General features: G+C 40.8%; 1 long non-coding RNA gene across 1 annotated transcript in view; it reads right to left on the bottom strand.

Annotated features, from left to right (window-relative positions):
* LOC147347656 (uncharacterized) overlaps positions 1–22,509 on the bottom strand; it is a 71,047-nt gene that overhangs the window by 15,886 nt on the left and 32,652 nt on the right. The gene's annotated exons all lie outside the window — the stretch shown is intronic.

Below are 22,509 nucleotides of genomic sequence, written 5' to 3'. Positions count from 1 at the left end.
CAGAAAGAATGTAAATATCTTTATCTTAGTCCTCCAAGGGCCATCGTTTGCAAAAGGAAAACCTAGAGCTGCTGTGCCTTCAGCCTGGGGAGGTTATGAAATGTGAAGGAGATGCTTCACCCAGGGGTCCTCAGGCACGGTGGCGCTTCCTCCAGCCTCTGCCTGGGAGGGGCGGGGCCGCTGCTGCTCACTCGAGACCTTTCATGTCTCCCTGCTCCTGGGAGTGGGCTGTGCCCATCAACACTACAGGTGGGTCCCATGCAAGTGCCAAACAAGCAGCTGCACAGCCCAGGGACTTTGAGCTGTTTGCAGCTCTCCTCTCTTTGTATCCCTGCCAGCTCGCACACACCTGGGATTTCACCAGCTGCCTGCCCACTGCGGCCCCCCTTTCCCCCCGCAACCTAATCCTCACGACACCTGCTCCTCTCCAGAGCAGCGAGTCTCATCCCCACCTTGCCTCAATAAGGCCTGGGGAGCTTTGAACAAGACCTACGCGTTTCATGCCTGCAACAGTCCACTCCCACTCATTTCATGGCAAATTAGGAGGGATTAAGGTTTACTGTGAAGAAAAGCTGGAGCTGACAATTAATCAGCTTGGTCATTTGGGGATCAAATTAAATTGGACCTGAGACCTTGGCTCTACAATGGAATCAAATTCTTTCTTTGGCATGGTGCGTGTTTTGGATCACGGTAACAAAACACAGAACTCTCGCCATCTTCCTTCATTGCCTATAGATTCTGGTTTAGCAATTTTAAAACACAGCAAGGGGTGAGGCAAGTACTGCAGTTTGGGTTTTTGAAGTGAATGCAGGCCTTCAATTCAGCAAAGTTATTTTGTCTTTCTTTTGTCTAAGAAGTCTCTCAGGTGCTGGGGGCAGTAAGTGTGATTTTGACCTCCGTGTCTTCAAAATCCAGTAAAAGATATGGAAGTGCTATTAATATAAATTTGACTATGGAGCACTAGAAATATTAAAAGCTATAGAAACTACCAATTCTGATTGTGGACTGGCAGTGGTGTTACAGAGGAAGTGACATTTGAGCTGAAAGATGAGTGGTAGTTTTATACTTCCTTCCAGCAGACACTGGGGAGTGGCCTGCAGTCAGGACCTTTTAATTGTGTCTGACATTGTTTTTGTACCATTACTGCTCCTAACATTCAGGGCATGACTACAGTCCAAGACTAAAAGAGGTAATCACCTTTGGAAACTGCCAACAAACATGAATAACTCTTCTGGGGCCAGCTTTTCTCGAGGAAGTAATAAAACCTACCCTTGTGGCCAATGACAGCATGAACGTCTCTTTCTGGCTCCCCTCACTGCCTTGTGACTTTGAACAGGAAACATATCGATTCATTGCCCTTACAAATGTGGTTTCTTTATGATGGTTTGACCTAATCAACAAATGAGTTGTAAGTACTCCCTATGTGCTTGGTACTATTCACTGCCACTTCTCTGAGTCACAGAAGCACAGGAAAGATGAAAAGTAGGGAACTGAAAGCACGCTAATAAGCCGTGTTATTCTAAGACAGAGTATTGTTTTCAGAAGTGGCCACAAAAGGTTTTATAGTTTGTAAAGGTTTAGAATTCTAACTTTTCAAGTAACTCTTAGCACGCACCCCAGGGCTCCCTCTTGCTTAGAGATCATTCACCATGGTACACTGATGGGCATCACCAATATTTCTGGTCCTGTTTTTGGGAACACAGAAGGCTGCATTTCTCTAGCCTCTTGAGTTTAGGCATGGCATAGGTTTTACCAATGGAAAGTGGGCAGACATGGTATTTCCTATCTGAGTCAAAGCATCTTAACCACCAGTCCTCAGTTACAGGACCCTCTCCTCTGGCCTCAGTGTCATGGAAGCCTACTTCCATAAGCAGGTGTCTTGCTAAACCACTGAAGGCGGACAGTGTACCTGAAGAGTCACACAGACCTGCAGCAGCCTTCGCCTAAGTGGGGAAAGGCAGTCAATGTGACGCCAGGTCCTTTCCTTTACCCCTGCTGCCTCCCAGGATGCTTATCTAAATCAGTCCCTCCTGATTGAACTATTTTATCCATATTTACATAAATCCAAAGTCCATATGGACCAAGTAATTAGCTTCCCTCTTTTTAATGGTCTCTAGCCTCAATCTCCGGAGAAGGCAATGGCACCCCACTCCAGTACTCTTGCCTGGAAAATCCCATGGATGGAGGAGCCTGGTGGGCTGCCGTCTATGGGGTCGCACAGAGTCAGACACGACTAAAGCGACTTAGCAGCAGCAGCCTCAATCTCACTTGAATTCTGAATCAAGTGCCTGATGAGGTCAGTTGTCAAAGAAACCAGAGAAGAGAATGTAGACAGAATGAAGCAAGCTGTCCCAAATTCTAGAAAAAGCAAACCAAATAATTGGCCAATGGAGTCAGCATTATGTTTGATAACAATATTTTTATGAAATACTCAGATTAAACAAGAAACCCAGAACTTAAAAGCTCTAAAAATTTTGTCCACTCTTTTTTTTCTAGAAAAGGTGACTGTAATCCAACCAATGCATGTGTAAGTAGTCCTCTAATGTCAGTTATCTCCAGTAAAGTTTTCACAGTTTCATGTAGTAATTTGTTTTCCTGAAAGTGAAGTTGCTCAATCGTGTCTGACTCTTTGTGACCCCATGGGCTGTAGCCTACCAGGCTCCTCTGTCCACGGGATTTACCAGGCAAGAGTACTGGAGTAGATTGCCATTTCCTTCTCCAGGGGATCTTCCCAATCCAGGGATTGAACCCAGATTTGTTTTCCTAGAACCCCTGAATATGGATAAGCTCCCCAGCTTCTAGCCTTACAGTCCAGCAGTGAGCTGTACACAGGACAGAGTGAGGCTTTATGAGGGCAGGGACCATGACAATCTTGTTAACTGATGGATTTCAGTGCCTTAGTTTGATGCCCAGTAGGTAGTAAACTATTAGACACATTTGGAAAACAAATAGACAAACATAAACATCCTATGCCCACTGACAAAGATGGCAAACACAGAAATAAGAATGTGCTTTTACACAAATGAAAGTTTTGTTTAGCCAGTGACATGAAGGACTGTCATCTAAGATCTGCTTATGCAATCATAACTAAGTTACATAGGTTTACTTGAAGTCTGAGTTCAAAAACGGAAAATAATCCCTCCCTGTTATATTTCAGTTGAAAACCTTAGATTTTTGTTTCATACATATTAATTTAATATTAAAAAGAATTCTATTACTATTCTGAACATATATCTTGATATGCTTTTGAATTGTGATGCTGGTCAAGACTCTTGAGAGTCCCTTGGACAATCAGGAGATCAAACCAGTGACTCCTAAAGTAAATCAACCCTGAATATTCATTGGAAGGACTGAAGCTGAAGCTCCAATACTTTGGCTGCCTGATGGGAAGAGCCAACTCATTGGAAAAGACCCTGATGCTGGGAAACATTGAGGGCAGAAAGAGAAGAAGGCAACAGAGGATGAGATGGTTGGATGGCATCACCGACTCAATGGACATGAGTCTGAGCAAACTCCAGGAGATAGTGAAGGACAGGGAAGCCTGGTGTGCTGCAGTCCATGGGGTCACAAAGAGTCAGACACGATTAATGACTGAAAAACAACAATACCTTGGAAAAAGACAAAATTAAAATTGGAGACTTTTGAGTTGGTGGGGTGCACTTCCAGTGACCCTAAAGTGGCCGGCATGGAGGTCTGACTGACAAAAAGGAGTCAGTGGAATCTGCAAGGGGCTGTGGGGAGGATTGTGCAGAAGCAGTGAAAAGTGGATGCCTGGTTATAGATAAAGCAAGCTCTCATTCCACAGTATTCTCTTCTGCTGCTGGGGTAAACCGTAATTTGTATCATAACACCTGGAGGACTGCTATGAAAGTTCTGGCTTTTTCCATTAGTTTTTCATTTAAATAAAAGATCCTGGGAAAAATCCAATATTGGAGATGGGGACAAGTGATGGAATAAAAAGATGTGCGCTCACCTCTTCTTAAAAAAACACCAAAATCACAACTAACTGCTAAACAACCATCAACAAAAAAAACACTGCAACCTACCAAAAAAGATAACCAATACCTAAAGACAAAGCAGGAGCCACAGTGAGATGGAAGGAGGGGCCAGTTGCAATAAAATTAAATCCCATACTTGCTAGGTGAAGTGAAGTGCAAGTCACTCAGTCGTGTCCAACTCCTTGCGACCCCATGGACTATGCAGTCCATGGAATTCTCCAGGCCAGAACACTGGAGTGGGTAGCCTATCCCTCCTCCAGCAGATCTTCCTGACCCAGGAATTGAACCAGGGTCTCCCGCATTGCGGGCAGATACTTTACCAACTGAGCTATCAGGGAAGCCCACCCGCCAGGTGGGTGACCCAAAAACTGGAAAATAATTGTATCACAGAAGATTGAGGGCCAGAAGAGAGTGGCAAGATATATTTAAAGTGATAAAAGGGGAAAAGTTACAACCAAGACTACTCTATGAAACAAGGATATCATTCAGATTCAAAGGAGAAATCAAAAACTTTACAGATAAGCAAAAAAGCTAAGAGAAATCAGCACCACCAAACTAGCTTAACAACAAATGCTAAAGGAACGTCTCTAGGTAGGAAACACAAGAGGAAAGAAAAGACCTACAAAAACAAACCCAAAACCATTAAGAAAATGGTAACAGGAATATACATATCAATAATTACCTTAAATATAAATGAATTAAATACTCCATATAAAAGACACAAACTGGTTGAATGGATATAAGACCCATATATATGCTGTCTACAAGAGACCCATTTCAGACCTAGGGGCACATACAGACTGAAAATGAGGGAATAGGTAAAGATATTCCATACAATGGAAATCAAAAGAAAGGTGGAGTAGTAATACTCACATCAGACAAAATAAACTTTAAAATAAAGACTGTTACAAGAGACAAGGAAGGGTGAATCCAAGAAGAAGATAAAATAATTTTAAATATGCACGCAATGAAAGAGCACCTCAATACACAAGGCAAATGCTAATGGTCATCAAGGAGGAAACTGACAGTAACACAATAATAGTGGGGGACTTTAACACTCAACTTCCATCAATGGATGAATCATCCATACAGAAGATTAATAAGGAAACACAAGCTTTAAATAACACCCTGGACCAAATTGACTTAATTGATATTTATAGGACATTCCATCCAAAAGTAGCAGAATATACTTTCTTCTCAAGTGCACACAGAACATTCTCCAGGATAGATCACATCTTGGGTCACAAATGAATCCTGGTAAATTAAAAAATTAAATCATATCAAGCCTCTTTTCTGACTACAATGCTATGAGATTAGAAATCAGTAACAGGAAAACAACTGTAAACACACACGGAGGCTAAACAATATGCTATTTAATAACCAAGAGATCAGAGAAGAATCTACAGAAATAGATGACAACTAAAACACAATGGTCCAAAGCCTATGGGATACAAGAAAAGAAGCTGTAAGAGGGAAGTTGATAGCAATACAATCTCACCTGAAGAAATTAGAAACATCTCAAATAAACACCCTAATCTTACACCTAAAGCAACTAGAGAAAGAAGAACAAACAAAACCCAAAGTTAGTAGAAGGAAAGAAATCATAAAAATCAGAACAGAAATAAATGAAATAGAAATGAGGAAAATAATACCAAAAAAAATCAATGAAACTAAAGCTGGTTCTTTGAGAAGATAAACAAAATGATAAACCTTTAGAAGGTTTATCAAGAAAAAAAAAAAAAGCTCATCAAGAAGAAAAGGCAGGGAGACAACACAAATCAATAAAGTTAGAAATAGGACAGGAAAAATTACAACTAACACTGCAGAAACAGAAAGGATTATAAGACACTACTATAATCAACTATATGCCAATAGGTAACCTGAAAGAAATGTACAGATTCTTAGAAAGGTACACATATCCCCTCCCAAGACTAGATTAGGAAGAAATAGAAAATATGAATAGATCAATCACAAGTAAAGAAATTTAAACCAGGATTTAAAATTTTCCAATGAACAGAAGTCTAGGACCAGGTGGCTTCATAGGCAGTCTATCAAAAATTTAGAGACAAGTTAACACCTATCTTTCTCAAACTCTTCCCAAAATTGCAGACAGAGGTGCATACTCAAGTTCATTCTACAAGGCCACCATCACCCTGACACCAAAACCAAAGCTACTATAAAAAAAGAAAATTACAGACCAGCATCACTGATGAAGATAGATGTAAAAATCCTCAACAAAATAGGATCAAACAGAATCCAACAAAACATTAAAAAGATCATATACCGTGATCAAGTGGTATTTATCCTAGCTATGCAACAATTGTCAATATATGGGAAAATCAATGTGATATACCATATTAACAAATTGAGGAATCAGAGACCACATTGCCAACATCTGCTTGGATCATCAAAAAAGCAAGATAGTTCCAGGAAAACATCTACTTCTGCTTTATTGACTATGCCAAAGTCTTAGACTTTGGATCACAACAAACTGTAGAAAACTTTAAAGAGATGGGAATACCAGACCACTTTACCTGCCTCCTGAGAAATCTGTATGCAGGGGTCAAGAAGCAACACTTAGAACTAGACATGGAACAACAGACTGGGTCCAGATTGGGAAAGGAATACATCAAGGTGACAAGCTACATTGTCACCCTGCTTATTTAACGTCTATGAAGAGTACATCATGTGAAATGCCCGCCAGATGAAGTATAAAGTGGAATCAAGATTGCCGGGAGAAATATCAATAACTTCAGATATGCAGATGACACCACCCTCATGGCAGAAAGCAAAGAAGAACTAAAGAGCCTCTTGATGAAAGTGAAAGAGGAGAGTGAAAAAGCTGGCTTAAAACTCAACATTCAGAAAACTAAGATCATGGCATCTGGACCCATCACTTCATGGCAAACAGCTGGGAAAACAGTGGAAACAGTGGCTGACTTTATTTTGGGGGGCTCCAATATCATTGCAGATGGTGACTTGCAGCCATGATATTAAAAGACGCTTGCTCCTTGGAAGAAAAGTTATGACCAACCTAGACAGCATATTAAAAAGCAGAGACATTACTTTGCTGACAAAGGTCCATCTAGTCAAAGCTATGGTTTTTCCAGTAGTCATGTATGATTGTGAGAGTTGGACTATAAAGAAAGTTGAGCGCCTAAGAATTGATGCTTTTGAACTGTGGTGTTGGAGAAGATTCTTGAGAGAGAGAGAGCAAGGAGATCCAAAGCTTAAACTCCAATACTTTGGCCATCTGATGTGAAGAACTGACTCATTGGAAAAGACCCTGATGCTGAGAAAGATTGAAGGCAGGAGGAGAAGGGGATGACAGAGGATGAGATGGTTGGATGGCATCACTGACTCAATGGGCGTGAGGTTGAGCAAGCTCTGGGAGTTGGTAATGGACAGGGAGAGCTGGCATGCTGCAGTCCATGGGGTCACAAAGAGTCAGACATGACTAAGCAATTGAATGGAACAAATTGAAGAATAAAAACTACATGATCATCTCAGTAGATATAGAAGAAGCTTTTGACAAAATTTGACATCTATTTATCATAAAAAACTCTCCAGAAAGTGGGTATAGAGGGAACCTACCTTAACATAATACAGGCCATATACAACAAACTCAAAGCAAACATCGTTCTCAATGATGTAAAACAAAGCATTTCCTCTAAGATCAGGAACAAGACAAGGATGTCCACTCTCATCAGTGTTATTCAACGTAATAATAGTCATAGTCACAGCAATAAGGGGAGAAAAAGAAATAAAAGGAATCCAAATTGGAAAAAAAAGTAAAATAGTCTTTACAGATGACATGGAACTATACACAGAAAATCCTAAAGATGCCACCAGAAAACTACTGGTGCTAATCAATGAATTTGGTAAAGTTGCAGGATAGAAAATTTATGCACAGAAATCTCTTCCATTCCTATACACTAGCAACAAAAGATCAGAAAGAAAAATTAAGGAAACAATCCCATTTACCATTGCAACAAAAAGAATAAAATACCTAGGAATAAACCTACCTAAGGACACAAAGAAATATACCATGTTCTTGAATTGGAAAAATCAACATTGTGAAAATGACTATACTACCCAAAGCAATCTACAGATCCAACGCAATCCCTATCAAATTACCAATGGCATTTTTCACAGAATTAGAACAAATATTTTTACAACTTGTATGGAAATACAAAAGACCCCAAACAGCCAAAGAAATCTTGAGAAAGAAAAACAGAGCTGGAGGAATCAACCTTCCTGACTTCAGACTATACTACAAAGCTACACTAATCAAGACAGTATGATGCTGGCACAAAAACAGAAATATAGATCAGTGGAACAGGACACTGGGAGTGTTTTAATTTCATTCTTTTACATGTAGTTATCCAGTTTCCCCAGCATCACTTACTGAAAAGGCTCTCTTTTCTCCCTTGTATATTCTTGCCTCCTTTGTCATAGATTAGGTGACCAGTAAGTGGTGCTGGGAAAACTGAATAGCTACATGTAAAAGAATGAAATTAGAACATTCCCTGATACCATACACAAAAATAAACCAAAAATGGTTTAAGGAGATAAATATAAGGCTGGATACTAAAATTCTTAGGGGAAAACATAGGCAGAAACCTCTTTGACATAAATCACAGCAAGATCCTCTTTGACCCACATCCAAGAGTAATGAAAATAAAAACAAAAACAAACAAGTGGGACTTAATTAAACTTAAAAGCTTTTCCACAGTAAAGGAAACCATAAACAAAATGAAAAGACAACCGTCAGAATGGGAGAAAATAATCTTTTCAGTTGCTTCATTTGCAATCAATATCCAAAATATACAAGCAGCTGATGCAGCTCAATATCAAGAAAACAAACCCAATCAAAAAATGGGCAGACCTAAACAGATATTTCTCCAAAGAAGACATGCAGATGGCCAATAAACACATGAAAAGATGCTTAACATCGTTCATTATGAGAGAAATGCAATCAACATTACAGTGAAGTATCACCTCTCACCAGTCAGAACAGCCATCAGCAAAAATCTACAAACAATAAATGCTGGAGAGGATGAGGAGAAAAGGCAACCCTCTTGCACTGCTGGTAAAAATGTAAATTGATACAACCACTATGGAGAACAATATGGAGATTCTTTAAAAAAAAAAAAACCTAGGGATAAAATTACCATATGACCCAGCAATCCCACTACTGGGCATATACTCTGAGAAAACCATAACTCAAAAAGACACATGTACTCCAGTGTTCATTGTAGCACTATTTACAATAGCCAGGACATGGATGGACATGGACATCTCCACCTACAGATGAATGGATAAAGAAGTTATGGTACATATATACAATGGAATATTACTCGGCCATTAGAAAGAACAAATTTGAGTCAGTTGTTATGTGGTAGATGAACCTAAAGCCTGTTATATAGAGTGAAGTAAGTTAGAAAAACAAATATTGTATATTAACACATATATATGGAATCTAGAAAAAAGATACTGATGAGCCTATTTGCAGGGCAGGATTAGATGCAGATGTAGAGAACAGACTTGTAGACACAACACGGGAAGGAGAGGGTGGGATGAACTGAGACAGTAGCATTAAATCACATACATTACCATGTGTGAAACAGAGAGCTAGTGGGAAGTTGCTGCATAACACAGGGAGCTCAGTGTGGTGCTCTGTGAAGACCTAAAGGGGTGGGATGTGGGAGGGGTGGGAGAGAAGTTAAAGAGGAGGGGGTATGTGTATACTTATGACTGACTCATGTTATTATAAGGGGTGGGAGGGAAGTTAAAAAGGAGGGGATATGTGTATACTTATGACTGACTCACGTTATTATACAGCAGAGCTCAACACAACACTGGAAAGCAATTATCCTGGAATTAAAAATAAATTTTTTAAAAAACTGAGGAAAAGATAGGCAAAACACTCTTTGACATAAATCACAGTAAGATCCTTTTGGATCCATGTCCTAGAATAATGAAAACAAAAATAAACAAATGGGACCTAATCAAACTTAAAAGCTTTTGCCCAGCAAAGGAAACCACATAAAAAAAGATGAAAAGTCAACCCCCAGAGTGGGAGAAAATATTTGCAAACAAAATAACTGACAAAGGATTAACCTCCAAAATATACAAGCAACTCAGGCAGTTCAATATCAAAAAAGCAAACAATTCAATCAAAAATGGGCAGGAGACCTAAATAGACTTTTCTCCAAAGAAGACATACTGATGGCCAACAAACACATGAAATATAGTTCAACATCAATAATTATTAGAGAAATGGAAACCAAAACTACAATGAGGGCTCACACTGGTCAGAATGGCTATCATTAAAAAGTCTACAGAGAATAAATGCTGGAGAGGGTCTGGAGAAAAGGGAACCCTCTTACACTGTTGGTGGGAATGTAAGTTGGTACAGCCACTATGGAGAACAGTATGGAGGTTACTTAAAATCTAAAAGTAGAAATACTATATTAGCCTTTAATCCTACTTCTGGGCATATACCTGAGAAAACAATAATACAAAAAGATATATGTAAGGGAAAGATATACCCAACTGAATGCCGAGTTCCAGAAAATAGTAAGGAGAGATAAGCAGGCTTTCTTCAATGAACAATGCAGTGTAGTAAAGGAAAACGATAGAATGGCAAAGACTAGAGATCTCTTTTCACTTTCATGCATTGGAGAAGGAAATGGCAACCCACTCCAGTGTTCTTGCCTGGAGAATCCCAGGGACGGGGGAGCCTGGTGGGCTGCTGTCTATGGGGTCGCAGAGAGTCGGACACGACTGAAGCGACTTAGCAGCAGCAGCAGCAGCAGAGATCTCTAAGAAAAATGGAGATATCAAGGGAACACTTCATGCAAAGGTGGGCATGATAAAGGACAGAAACAGTAAGGGCCTAAAAGAGGCAGAAGAGATTAAGAAGAGGTGGCAAGAATTACACAGAAGAACTATACAAAAAGGGTCTTAATGACCCAGATAACCATGATGGTGTGGTCAATCACCTAGAGCCAGACATCCTGGAGTATGAAGTCAAGTGGGTCTTGGGAAGCATTACAACAAAGCAAGCTGGTGGAGGAGATGGGATTCCAGCTGAGCTATTTAAAATCATAAAAGATGATGCTGTTAAAGGGCTGCACTTAATATGTAAGCAAATTTGGAAAACTCAGCAGTGGCCACACGATTAGAAAAGGTCAGTTTTCATTCCAATCCCAAAGAAGAGCAACGCCAAAGAATGTTCAAACTACCAGACAATTGGGCTCATTTCACATGCTAGTAAGATAATGCTCAAAATCCTTCAAGCTAGGCTTTAGCAGTATGTGAACCAAGAATTCCAGATGTAAAAGCTGGATTTAGAAAAGGCAGAGGAACCAGAGATCAAATTGCCAACACTTGTTGCATCATAGAGAAAGCAAGAGAATTCCAGAAAAACATCAAGTTCTGCTTCATTTACTGTGTTAAAGCCTTTGACTGTGTGGATCACAACAAACTGGAAAATTCTAAAAGAGATGGGAATACCAAACCACCTCACCTGATTCCTGAGAAACCTGTCTGTGGGCCAAGAAGCAACAATTAGAAATTTACATGGAACTGACTGGTTCAAAATTGAGAAAGGAGTACAAGGCTGTATATTGTCACCATGTTTATTTAACTTATATACAGAGTACATCATGTGAAATGCCAGGCTGGATGAATCACAAGCTGGAATAAGATTGCCAGGAGAAATAACAACAACCTCATATATGCGGATGATACCACTCTAATGGCAGAACAAAGAAGAACTAAAGAGCTTATTGGTGAGGGTGAAAGAGAGTGAAAAAGCTGGCTTAAAATTCAACATTCAGAAACTAAGATCATGGCATCCAGTCCCACCACTTCATGGCAAATAGGGAAAAAGTAGAAGCAGTGACAAATTTTATTTTCTTGGGCTCCAAAATCACTGCAGATGGTGACTGCAGCCATGAAATTTAAAAAAAAAAAAAAAAAGCCTGCTCCTTGGAAGGAAAGCTATGACAAACTTAGACAGCATATTAAAAATCAGAGACATCACTTTGCCAACAAAGGTCTGTATAGTCAAAGCTATGGTTTTTCCAGTAGTCATGTATGGATATGAGAGTTGGACCATAAAGCAGGTTGAGCACTAAAGAATTCATGCTTTCAAATTGTGGTGCTGGAGAAGACTCTTGAGAGTCCCTGGGACTGCAAGAAAATCAAACCAGTCAATCCTAAAGGAAATCAACCCTGCATATTCATTGGAAGGACTGATGCTGAAGCTGTAATACTTTGGTCACCAGGTGAGAAGAGCCGACTTACTGGAAAAAACCCTAATGCTGAGAAAGATTGAAGGCAAAAGGAGAAGAGAGCGGCAGAGGATGAGATAGTTAAACAGCATCACCAATTCAATGGACATGCATCTGAGCAAGTTCCAGGAGATAGTGAAGGACAGGGAAGCTTGGTGTGCTACAGTCCATGCAGTCACAAAGAGTTGGACACAACTTAGTGACTCAACAACAACAACCCCAATGTTCACTGCAGCACTATTTACAATAGCCAGGACATGGAAAGAACCTAAATGTCTATTGACAGATGAATAAAGATGTGGTACATATATATAATAGAATATTACTCAGCTAGGAATTGGAGAAGGCAATGGCACCCCACTCCAGTACTCTTGCCTGGGAAATCCCATGGACAGAGGAGCCTGGTAGGCTGCAGTCCATGGGATCGCGAAGAGTTGGACACGACTGAGCGACTTCACTTTGACTTTTCACTTTCACGCATTGGAGAAGGAAATGGCAACCTACTCCAGTGTTCTTGCCTGGAGAATCCCAGGGACGGGGGAGCCTAGTGGGCTGCCGTCTATGGGGTCGCACAGAGTCGGACACGACTGACGCGACTTAGCAGCAGCAGCAGCTAGAAATAATATTGGATCATTTGCAGTGATGTGGATGAACCTAGAGTTTGTCATACAAAGTTAAATAAGTCAGAAAGAAAAAATAAGTATTTTCTATTAATGCATGTATATGGAATCTAGAAAAAAATGGTACTGATGCACCTATTTGCAAGGCAGGAGTAGAAACAAAGACATAGAGAAGAAAGTTATGGACACAGAGGGGGAAGCAGAGGGTGGAATGAATTGCGAGAGTAACATTAACATATATACACTCCCATGTATAAAATAGCTGATGGGAAGCTGCTGTACAGCACAGGGAGCTGGACTTGGTGCTCTGTGACGACCTAGATGGGTGGGATAGGAGAGGTGTAGGAGGGAGACTCAAGAGGTGGGATAGGAGGAGTGTATAACAATGGATTCACACTGTTATACAACAGAAACTAACACAACATTTTAAAGCAATTATACTCCAGTTTTTTTTTTTTTTAAATCTTCCAAGAAACAAAAGTCCAGTACCAGATGGCTTCATAGGTGAATTGTATCAAACACCCATCCTTTCCAAACTCTTCCCCAAAATTGCAGAGTAAGGAACCCTCCCAAGCTCATTCTATGATGCCATCATCACCCTGATACCAAAGCCAGATAAATATATCACAAAAAAAGAAAATTACAGACCAATATCATTGATAAACACAGATGCAAAGATTCTCAACTAAATAGTAGCAAAGAGAATGCAACAACACATTAAAAACATCATACACCATGATCAAGTGGAGTTTATCCCAGAGATGCAAGCATTCTTCAATACAATGCAAATCAGTCAATGTGAGAAACAAACTAAAGAATGAAAACCATATGGTCATCTCAGGAGACACTGAAAAATATTTTGACAAAATTCAACACCCATTCATGGTAGAAACTCTCCAGAAAGTGGGCACAGAAGGAAATTGCCTCAATATAATAAAGGCCATATAGGACAAACCCAAAACAAACATCATTCTCAATGGTGAAAAACAGAGAATTTCCTCTAAGATCAGGAACAAGACAAGGATGTCCACTCTCACCACTGTAAGTCAGTATAATTTTCAAAGTCCTAGTCATGGCAATCAGAAGGAAAATAAAAATGACTCCAAACTGGATCAGAAGGTAAAACTGTCACTGTTTGCAGATGACATGGAACTATACACAGAAAACCCTAAAGATGCCACCAGAAAACTACTGGTGCTAATCAATGAATTTGGTAAAGTTGCAGGACAGAAAATTAATGCACAGAAATCTCTTCCATTCCTTTACACTAGCAACAAAAGATCAGAAAGAGAAATTAAGGAAACAATCCCATTTACTATTGCAACAGAAAGAATAAAATGCCTAGGAATAAACCTACCTAAGGACGCAAAATACCTGTATGCAGAAAACTATGAGACACCAATGAAAAATCAATGACAACACAAACAGATGGAGAGATATACCATGTTCTTAAATTGGAAAAATCAACATTGTGAAAATGACTATACTGTCCAAAGCAATCTACAGATCCAATACAATCCCTATCAAATTACCAATGGCATTTTTCACAGAATTAGAACAAATATTTTTACAACTTGTATGGAAACACAAAAGACCCCAAACAGCCAAAGAAATCTTGAGAAAGAAAAACAGAGCTGGAGGAATCAACCTTCCTGACTTCAGACTACACTACAAAGCTACACGCATCAAGACAGTATGACACTGGCACAAAAACAGAGATATAGATCAGTGGAACAAGACAGAAAGCTCAGAGATAAACACACGCACCTACGGGCACCTTACATATGACAAAGGAAGCAAGAATATACAATGGAGAAAAGACAGTCTCTTCAGTAAGTGGTGCTGGGAAAGCTGGACAGCTATGTAAAAGAAGGAAATTAGAACACTCCCTAAGACCATACACAAAAATAAACTCAAAATGGATATAAAGCCAGTGTTAGGGAAACTAAAACAGGGGAAGTCTTGTTCAGGCTTCAGAAGCAGGAGAGCAGACCTCTGATCTGCTTCTGACCTGCCTGGACCCTGCCCAGATTCCGTGCCTGCTTGCAATAAGAAAGGGAGGGCTTCCTTGGTGACTCAGCAGTAAATAGTCCACCCAGGTCCGATCCCTGATCCAGGAAGATCCCATATGCTACAGAACAAGTAAGCCTGTGTGCCGCAACTATTCAGCCTGTGCTCAAGAGCCCAGGAGCTGCAACTACTGAGCCTCCCCTGCCACAGCTACTGATACCCACATGCCCTACAGCCTGTGCCCTGCAACAAGAGAAGCCACTGCAAGGAGAAGCCTGAGCACTGCCACTGGAGAGTAGGCCCAACTAGCTGCAAACAGAGCAAGTCCACGCGTAGCAACGAAGACCCAGCACAGTCATAAATAAATAAGTAAACCTCAGGAAAAAAAAAAAAAAACACCGAAAAGTAGAACTACCATATGATCCAGCAATCCCTCTCCTGGGCACAGAGCAGGAGACAACCATTAATTCCCAAAGATACATGCACTCCAATATTCATTGCAGCACTATTTACAATAGCCAGGACATGGAAGCAACCTAAGTGTCCACTGACAGATGAATGGATAAAGAGGATATGGTGCATACATACAATGGAATATTACTCAGCCATAAAAAGGAATGAAATTGGATCATTTGCAGTGATGTGCGTGGACCTAGAGACTGTCATACAAAGTGAAGGAAGTCGGAAAGAGAAAAACAAATATCACATATTAATGCAGATAGGTGGAATCTAGAAAAAATGGTACAGATGAACCTATTTTCAAAGCAGAAATACAGATACAGACATCAAGAACAAATACACCAAGCAGGGAGAGGTGGTGGGATAGACTGGGAGACTGGGACTGACGTATATATACTACTGTGTATGAAGTAAATGCCTGATCAAGGCCTACTGTATAGGACAGAGGAAAAAAAGAAGGTACAATCTGTTAATAGGACATATATTAAGTTAACCTTAGAAATGCATTCCAGTAAATATTAGCTGCAGAAAAATAGTGTTTGATTCCATTTATACAAGGCACCTAGAATAGTCAAATTCAGAGAGTCAGAAAGTACATAGGCTGGTGCCCCTCAGGGGCCAGGGGCTGGGGAGTGTGGATAAGGATTAGTGTTTAATGGGGACCGAGTTTCAGTTTAGGAAGATGAAAAATTCAGGAGACGAATGGTGGTGAGAGTTGCATAACAATGGGAATGTACTTAGTGCCACTGAACTGTACAGTTAAATATGGTTAACAGAGTATGTTTTATATTATGTGACTTTTACCACAATTAAAAACATTTGAAAAATAAAGGAAGAGATACTCAATCCCTCTGTCATATGAAGACACAAAAGCCAGCTGTATGAGAGCCAAGAAGCAACCCCCCCACCCCGCCCACAACACACCAGAACTGGAACATTCTAGCACCCTGACCTCAAATGTTCAGCCTCAAAAATTGTAAAAGAATAAAGTTCTGTTGTGTAAACCACTCAGTCCAAGGTATTTTCTTATGACAGCCTGAGCAGATGAATACACATGGTTTCCATTACTCTCAATACACTTAATCAATCAACTTCATTTAAGATCCAGTCCTCCATGCTGAGCTACCCCTTCCACGACGGGAACACCTTCCTCACTGTGCTTGGCCTCCGACTTCCCATTCTGGGCCATCCTATATCTCTTCCTCCCCTCACCATGAACCTCTACTTTCCTGTGCTTCATCTAATGGTTGTGGGGCTGAATTATTTAGAAAGAGCAGGAAATGGATTTTGTTTAGCTCCCTAAAAATATCACTTGATTATTTGTAGAGATGTGTTTTTATCAAGCAAAAGTCTGAAAAGTTCATTAAACTTGAAGCTAGAAGAAAACATAATCTAACTCAACCATCTTACTTCATTTAGTAACTAATATCTGGGAATAATTTTTCTTATTCTGACTAATGAGAAATTGAGTCTTAAAAAAAAAAAAGCGTTTGCATTAATGGACCTGTAATTATAAAACTGCTTCTGGAGTCAGAACCACTGCTTTAAAGAATCCCCTTTTTATTTATAGAAGCTCCATTGTTACTTGGAATGATGGAAGAACTGATGCTATATAACATTTTAAAAGTAATCCAAGGCTATTAATGTCATTTCTTCATCTCAGTCAAAGTATTTATCCTGTACCTCCTTTGCATTTCCAGTGGACAGACTCAGGAGAAGCAGGTGAACAATTGAGACTTCTCAGGAAACTCTAAGAAACACAGTGACCGCACACAAGTGTTTTCCCAGGGAACTGGGGAGGGCTTGGTCTATAGGACAGCCTACAGACAAGGATGTGCCTTTAAAGATGGAGTAGATTTAGGGATGAGGGCAGAGAGAGAAGTAAACCAAGAGGAAATAGAGAAAAGGAAAAAAGGAACTAATGCCTTCATGGGCCTGTTTTGACTGGGGAAGGGAGGAACTTACAAAAGTATAGTGGGAGAACAGGACCTGCCTTGAGAAGCTGAATAGATTTGACTCTTGGGTCACATGAAATCTTTCAGATAATGCATTTCATATAGACCTGAGGTCAACTGCAAATAATAGAAAACCCAACAATAATGGCCTAAAGGAATAGGGGTGGATTTTTCTTATTAGAAATGTGAAGCTTAGTGGTTGCTGGCAATGGTTCAACTGCTAAAAACTGAAGGACCAGTGTCTGTGTGATTCTCGTGGGCTTTCCCTCATGGATTCAAGATGGCTACTGTTGCTCCAGGCATCACATCTGCATTTAAGACCAGAAGAAAGATGTTACAAGACAAATTTGTCATGCTTTATCAGGACAAAAGCTTATCCAGAGCCTTGCTCTATTGCCACCCCCAGCAGATATTCATCTGCCGAACATTAGCTTGAATTTTTGCATCATTCAGTTCAGTTCAGTCGCTCAGTCGTGTCCGACTCTTTGCGACCCCATGGACTGCAGCACAGTAGGCTTCTTTGTCCATCACCAACTCCCTGAGTTTACTCAAATTCATCTCCATTGAGTTGGTGATGCCATCCAACCATTTCATCCTCTGTCGTCCCCTTCTCCTCCTGCCCTCAATCTTTCCAAGCATCAGGGTCTTTTCAAATGAGATAATTCTTCGCATCAGGTGGCCAAAGTATTGGAGTCTCAGCTTCAGCATCAGTCCTTCCAATGAATATTCAGGACTGATTTCCTTTAGGATGGACTGGTTGGATCTCCTTGCTGTCCAAGAGACTCTCAAGTCTCCTCCAACACCGCAGTTCAAAAGCATTAATTCTTCAGCTGTCAGCTTTCTTCACAGTCCAACTCTCACATCCATACATGACTACTGGAAAAACCATAGCTTTGACTAGATGGACCTTTGTTAGCAAAGTAATGTCTCTGCTTTTCACTGTCTAGGTTGGTCATAACTTTTCTTCCAAGGAGCAAGCGTCTTTTAATTTCATGGCTGCAGTCACCATCTGCAGTGATTTTGGAGCCCCGCAAAATAGTCTGTCACTGTTTTCCCATCTATTTGCCATGAAGTGACGAGACCAGAAGCCATGATCTTAGTTTTCTGAATGTTGAGCTGTAAGCCAGCTTTTTCACTCTCCTCTTTCACTTTCATCAAGAAGCACTTTAGTTCTTCTTTGCTTTCTGCCATAAGGGTGCTGTCATCTGCATATCTGAGGTTATTGACATTTCTCCCAGCAGTCTTGATTCCAGCTTATACTTCATCCAGTCCAGCATTTCTCATGATGTACTCTGCATATAAGTTAAATAAGCGGGGTGACAATACACAGCCTTGACGTACTCCTTTCCAGATTTGGAACCAGTCTGTTGTTCCATGTCCAGTTCTAACTGTTGCTTCTTGACCTGAATACAGATTTCTCAGGAGGCAGGTCAGGTGGTCTGGTATTCCCATCTCTTGAAGAATTTTCCACAGTTTGTTGTGATCCACACAGTTTGCATCATTATTTCTCTCTATAAAGAAGCTGAGAAAGGGACTGGATAACTTTACCAGATTTTACGGGGAAGACAGGAAGGAAAAATGTGCTAGCAATGGGTGTTGGGTCTATCAATCTATTTGTCTTTCACAAGAAGCCTAATCAGTTATCTTTCCATTTATTATTTAGATAATAAAAGTTTCACTTGAATGTATTAACAGAAGAAGTTTTTAACCCATTAGTCATGTTACTAAGGCAGACAGCAGTGTCTCTATCCTTCACCTCTTAAAGTAATTGAGAAATATTATTATATGACTTAGATTTAGACATTCTGTTGCCTGTGACCTGGAGACTGGATCAAGTGATCCATTTGGTCTATGATATTTGATTAACTATATCATAGTTTGAAACACCAAAAAAAAAAAAAAAAAAAGAAATACAAGAACACCCTTCTCCCCTCCATCTACTTCACTGGAAAACTTCCAACAGCACTTTGCTTTTAGAGGTTCTAAGGTCAATGCCATTCCTTTTACTCAAAACTAGTTTTAGGTATGTCAAGAAAACTGGATAAATGAGGTGTAAGTAAAAATCAGGAAATCAAGATATGTTAAGTTTACTGAAACACATTTGGATAAAGCCAAAAATTGGTCTGAGATCCTATTAAGGAGATGTGAAGCCCCTACTTAAATATGGTGTGGGCATTTTATAGCAGAGTCACAAAACTTCCCTAGACATAGTATTATACAAGAGTATGTGTTATGCTTACTTTTTAAGTAAACACATTTGTAAATCACTTGGCAAACGTGTCGAGAGTCCAGGGTTTATTTCTGCTTCAACACTGCACTGCGGTCTTGGCTATACCAAGTTCCGTAATGGCAGCAACTAACCTTTTTCCCAGACAATCTTCATACCCTGGGGCAGAGAAAACAATGCCCCATTGTGAACTTGCACAAGATTTTCAAATGTGGTGCAATTTTGGTGTACCAGTGGCCTGAAGTTCACAAACCCAGTGAAGATTTCAACTAGCCTATACTTGTCAGCCAGAAAGCACGAGAAAGACTGGGGTAAAGTCCCTTTTCTTAACTACGTTTCAAGACGATCTAAAAGACACTTCTAGGCAGTTCCCTAGTGGTCCAGTGGTCAAGTCTTCACCTTCCAATGCAGGGGGTGCAGGTTCGATCCCTGGTCAGGGAGCTAAGATCTTATGTGCCTCATGGCCAAAAAACCAGAACATAAACAACAGAAGCAATATTGTTACAAGTTGAATGAAGACTTAAAAAACAGTCCACATTAAAAAAAAAATCTTTAAAAAAGATGAAGAGAAAAGACACTTTCTTTCCTGCCAGTCTCTCAAATGACCAGAACAAGATTTGCAATTGATTTCACAATAACCAAACAAATCACCTCTTTCATACACATTTCTTTTTATTCCATTGCTGGACTAGTTTAGGCTTCCCTGGTAGCTCAGCTACCAGGTAAAGAATCCACCTGCAATGCAGGAGACCCCATTTCAATTCCTGGGTTGGGAAGATCCCCCAGAGAAAGGATAGGCTACCCACTCCAGTATTCTTGGGCTCCCCTGGTGGCTCAGATGGTAAAGAATCTGCCTGCAGTGCAGGAGACCTGGGTTCAATCCGTGGGTTGGGAAGATCCCTTGGGAGCCTAGCAGGCTACATTCCATGGGGTCGCAAGAGTCGGACACAACTTAGCAACTAAACCAACCAACCAACCTGGAGGAAGGCATGGCAACCTACTCCAGTATTCTTGCCTGGAGAAAGGGCTTCCCTGGTGGCTCAGACGGTAAAGAATCCTCCTGTAATGCAGGAGACTTGGGTTCGATCCCTGGGTTGAGAAGATCCCCTGGAGGGGGGCATAGCAGCCCCCACCAGTATTCTTGCCTGGAGAATCCCCATGGACAGAGCAGCCTGGTGGGCTACAGTCCATGGGGTTGCAGAGTCGGACATGACTGAGCACCTAATCACAGCATAGCACAGACTAGTTTAAGGAAATTTACTCACTTCTAGTGCTTCTGTGGAGCTCTGCTAGCTGAAAGCCCTGGTTGTTTTCACCAGGTTCCATGCAAGGTGCACCATACGTATCTCAAATTCATTTCATCCATGCAACAGATTTTTATTCAGCACCTACTAATGAGCTGGTGTTCTAAGTAAGTGTTGGAGGTACACGATATTGGGAACCCTCACAACTTTACAAAGTAGTTGTTATTATCTACATTGTAAAAATTAAGAAACGAAGGCCCAGAGAGAGTAAGTAACTCCTCAAGGTCACACAGCCAGTCCATGGCAAAGTTGCCTTGGAAGACAGGTCCATTTCACTCCCTATTGTGCTTTCCACCCAGTATCTTGCTGCCCTCCTGCCAGCAACTGGCCTTATTGTAATCACGGGAAATATATGGACTCTTTTTCGAGACTACAATTCCTGAACCTTTACAGTTACTCTGCCAGAAAAGTTGAGGTTCATGTACGAAAACGGGAAAGGGGACTCTACCTTTGAATTTGGTCTGCGAGTTTTCATTGAGTCCTTTCTTTCCCAGACGGCTCACCTTCAAGATCTGGTTTCAGAAGCCTTGAAGCTATAAGGAGTGCTAATCCATGTTTCCACGAATTGACCTGGCAGGTTAGCCTTAGGTTGGGCATCCCATAGCTCTGGGTCAGAATATCCTCCGAGGGGTGAGAAGAGAGCCTAAATCTGCAGCCAAGCCTCTGATCTGCTTGCTCACTGTCTGCCTGACTTTAAGATGTTAAATTCTCTGTGCTCCAAGGTCAGGCTCATAAGAAACAAATGAGATACCACAGATGAGAGTGGTTGGAAAATTGGAAAATAATATAGAAAGAATAGCCATTATCCAAACTCACAAAGCAGAAGGGACTGAAAATTGAAGGCAGCATGGAAGAACACATCAGCTTAAGTCTGCAACACTCCTAATAAAGCATCATTTAATTATAAGCCTCCAAGGAGGGATAATAAAATTAAACATTGTCTGTCACAGCTCCCTTGTTACTGGTATCTGGGGCATGAAATTCTGAAGAGCATTCATTCTTCTTGAGAGTAAATGCAACTGTGGTCAAGAGGGGATCCCTCCTGCCTCACCGATCTAAAAACCAAGAAAGATAACCAGTGGGTATCAATCAGAGCTTCTGAATGGAAAGTTCAGAGTACAGCAGAGGAGAGCAGGCAGCTGATTTCCATCTGGTTGATGGAGCCAAATCATCTCCACATGCCCATGGGCAAGAATCCCAGAGGCAGGTTTTCAAGTGTCCCGAGGTCTCAAAAGACAGACATGAAGGAAAGAAAATAAAAATAATTTGTTGGCCTAAAGCCCCCCAGGAAAGGGATAGTAGGAATTCTGATACACTTCTCAAACCCAGAGGTGGGCGCACAACCCAGGGACTCACCTTCCCACCTAAGAACCTGCACGAATCCTGCGTCTTCTGCGTTCCTTTCCTTCATCAGCCACTCCAGTTTTCCAGCTAGCTCGCCTGTCCCCGCCTGTTACATTGCCCTTTCCCACTTTCTTTTAACACTACTTGGAGAGATCAGCCCTTACTCAGAAACACACACAGTGTCTTACAGAGACTGCTGCGGAAAGATGGAGCTGTGCAATGCAAAACAAAGAAAATGCAGCCCAGAGGGGAGAGGAAGGAGAGGAACTGGGCTTCAGTTACTGCATGC

Source organism: Bos grunniens, chromosome 23 (genome assembly GCF_055505025.1).
Source record: "Bos grunniens cultivar Pamir isolate PY7600 chromosome 23, Bosgru_T2T1.0, whole genome shotgun sequence".
In the NCBI taxonomy this organism is placed as follows: Eukaryota; Metazoa; Chordata; class Mammalia; order Artiodactyla; family Bovidae; genus Bos; species Bos grunniens.
This window is presented reverse-complemented; position numbering and strand designations above follow the sequence as displayed.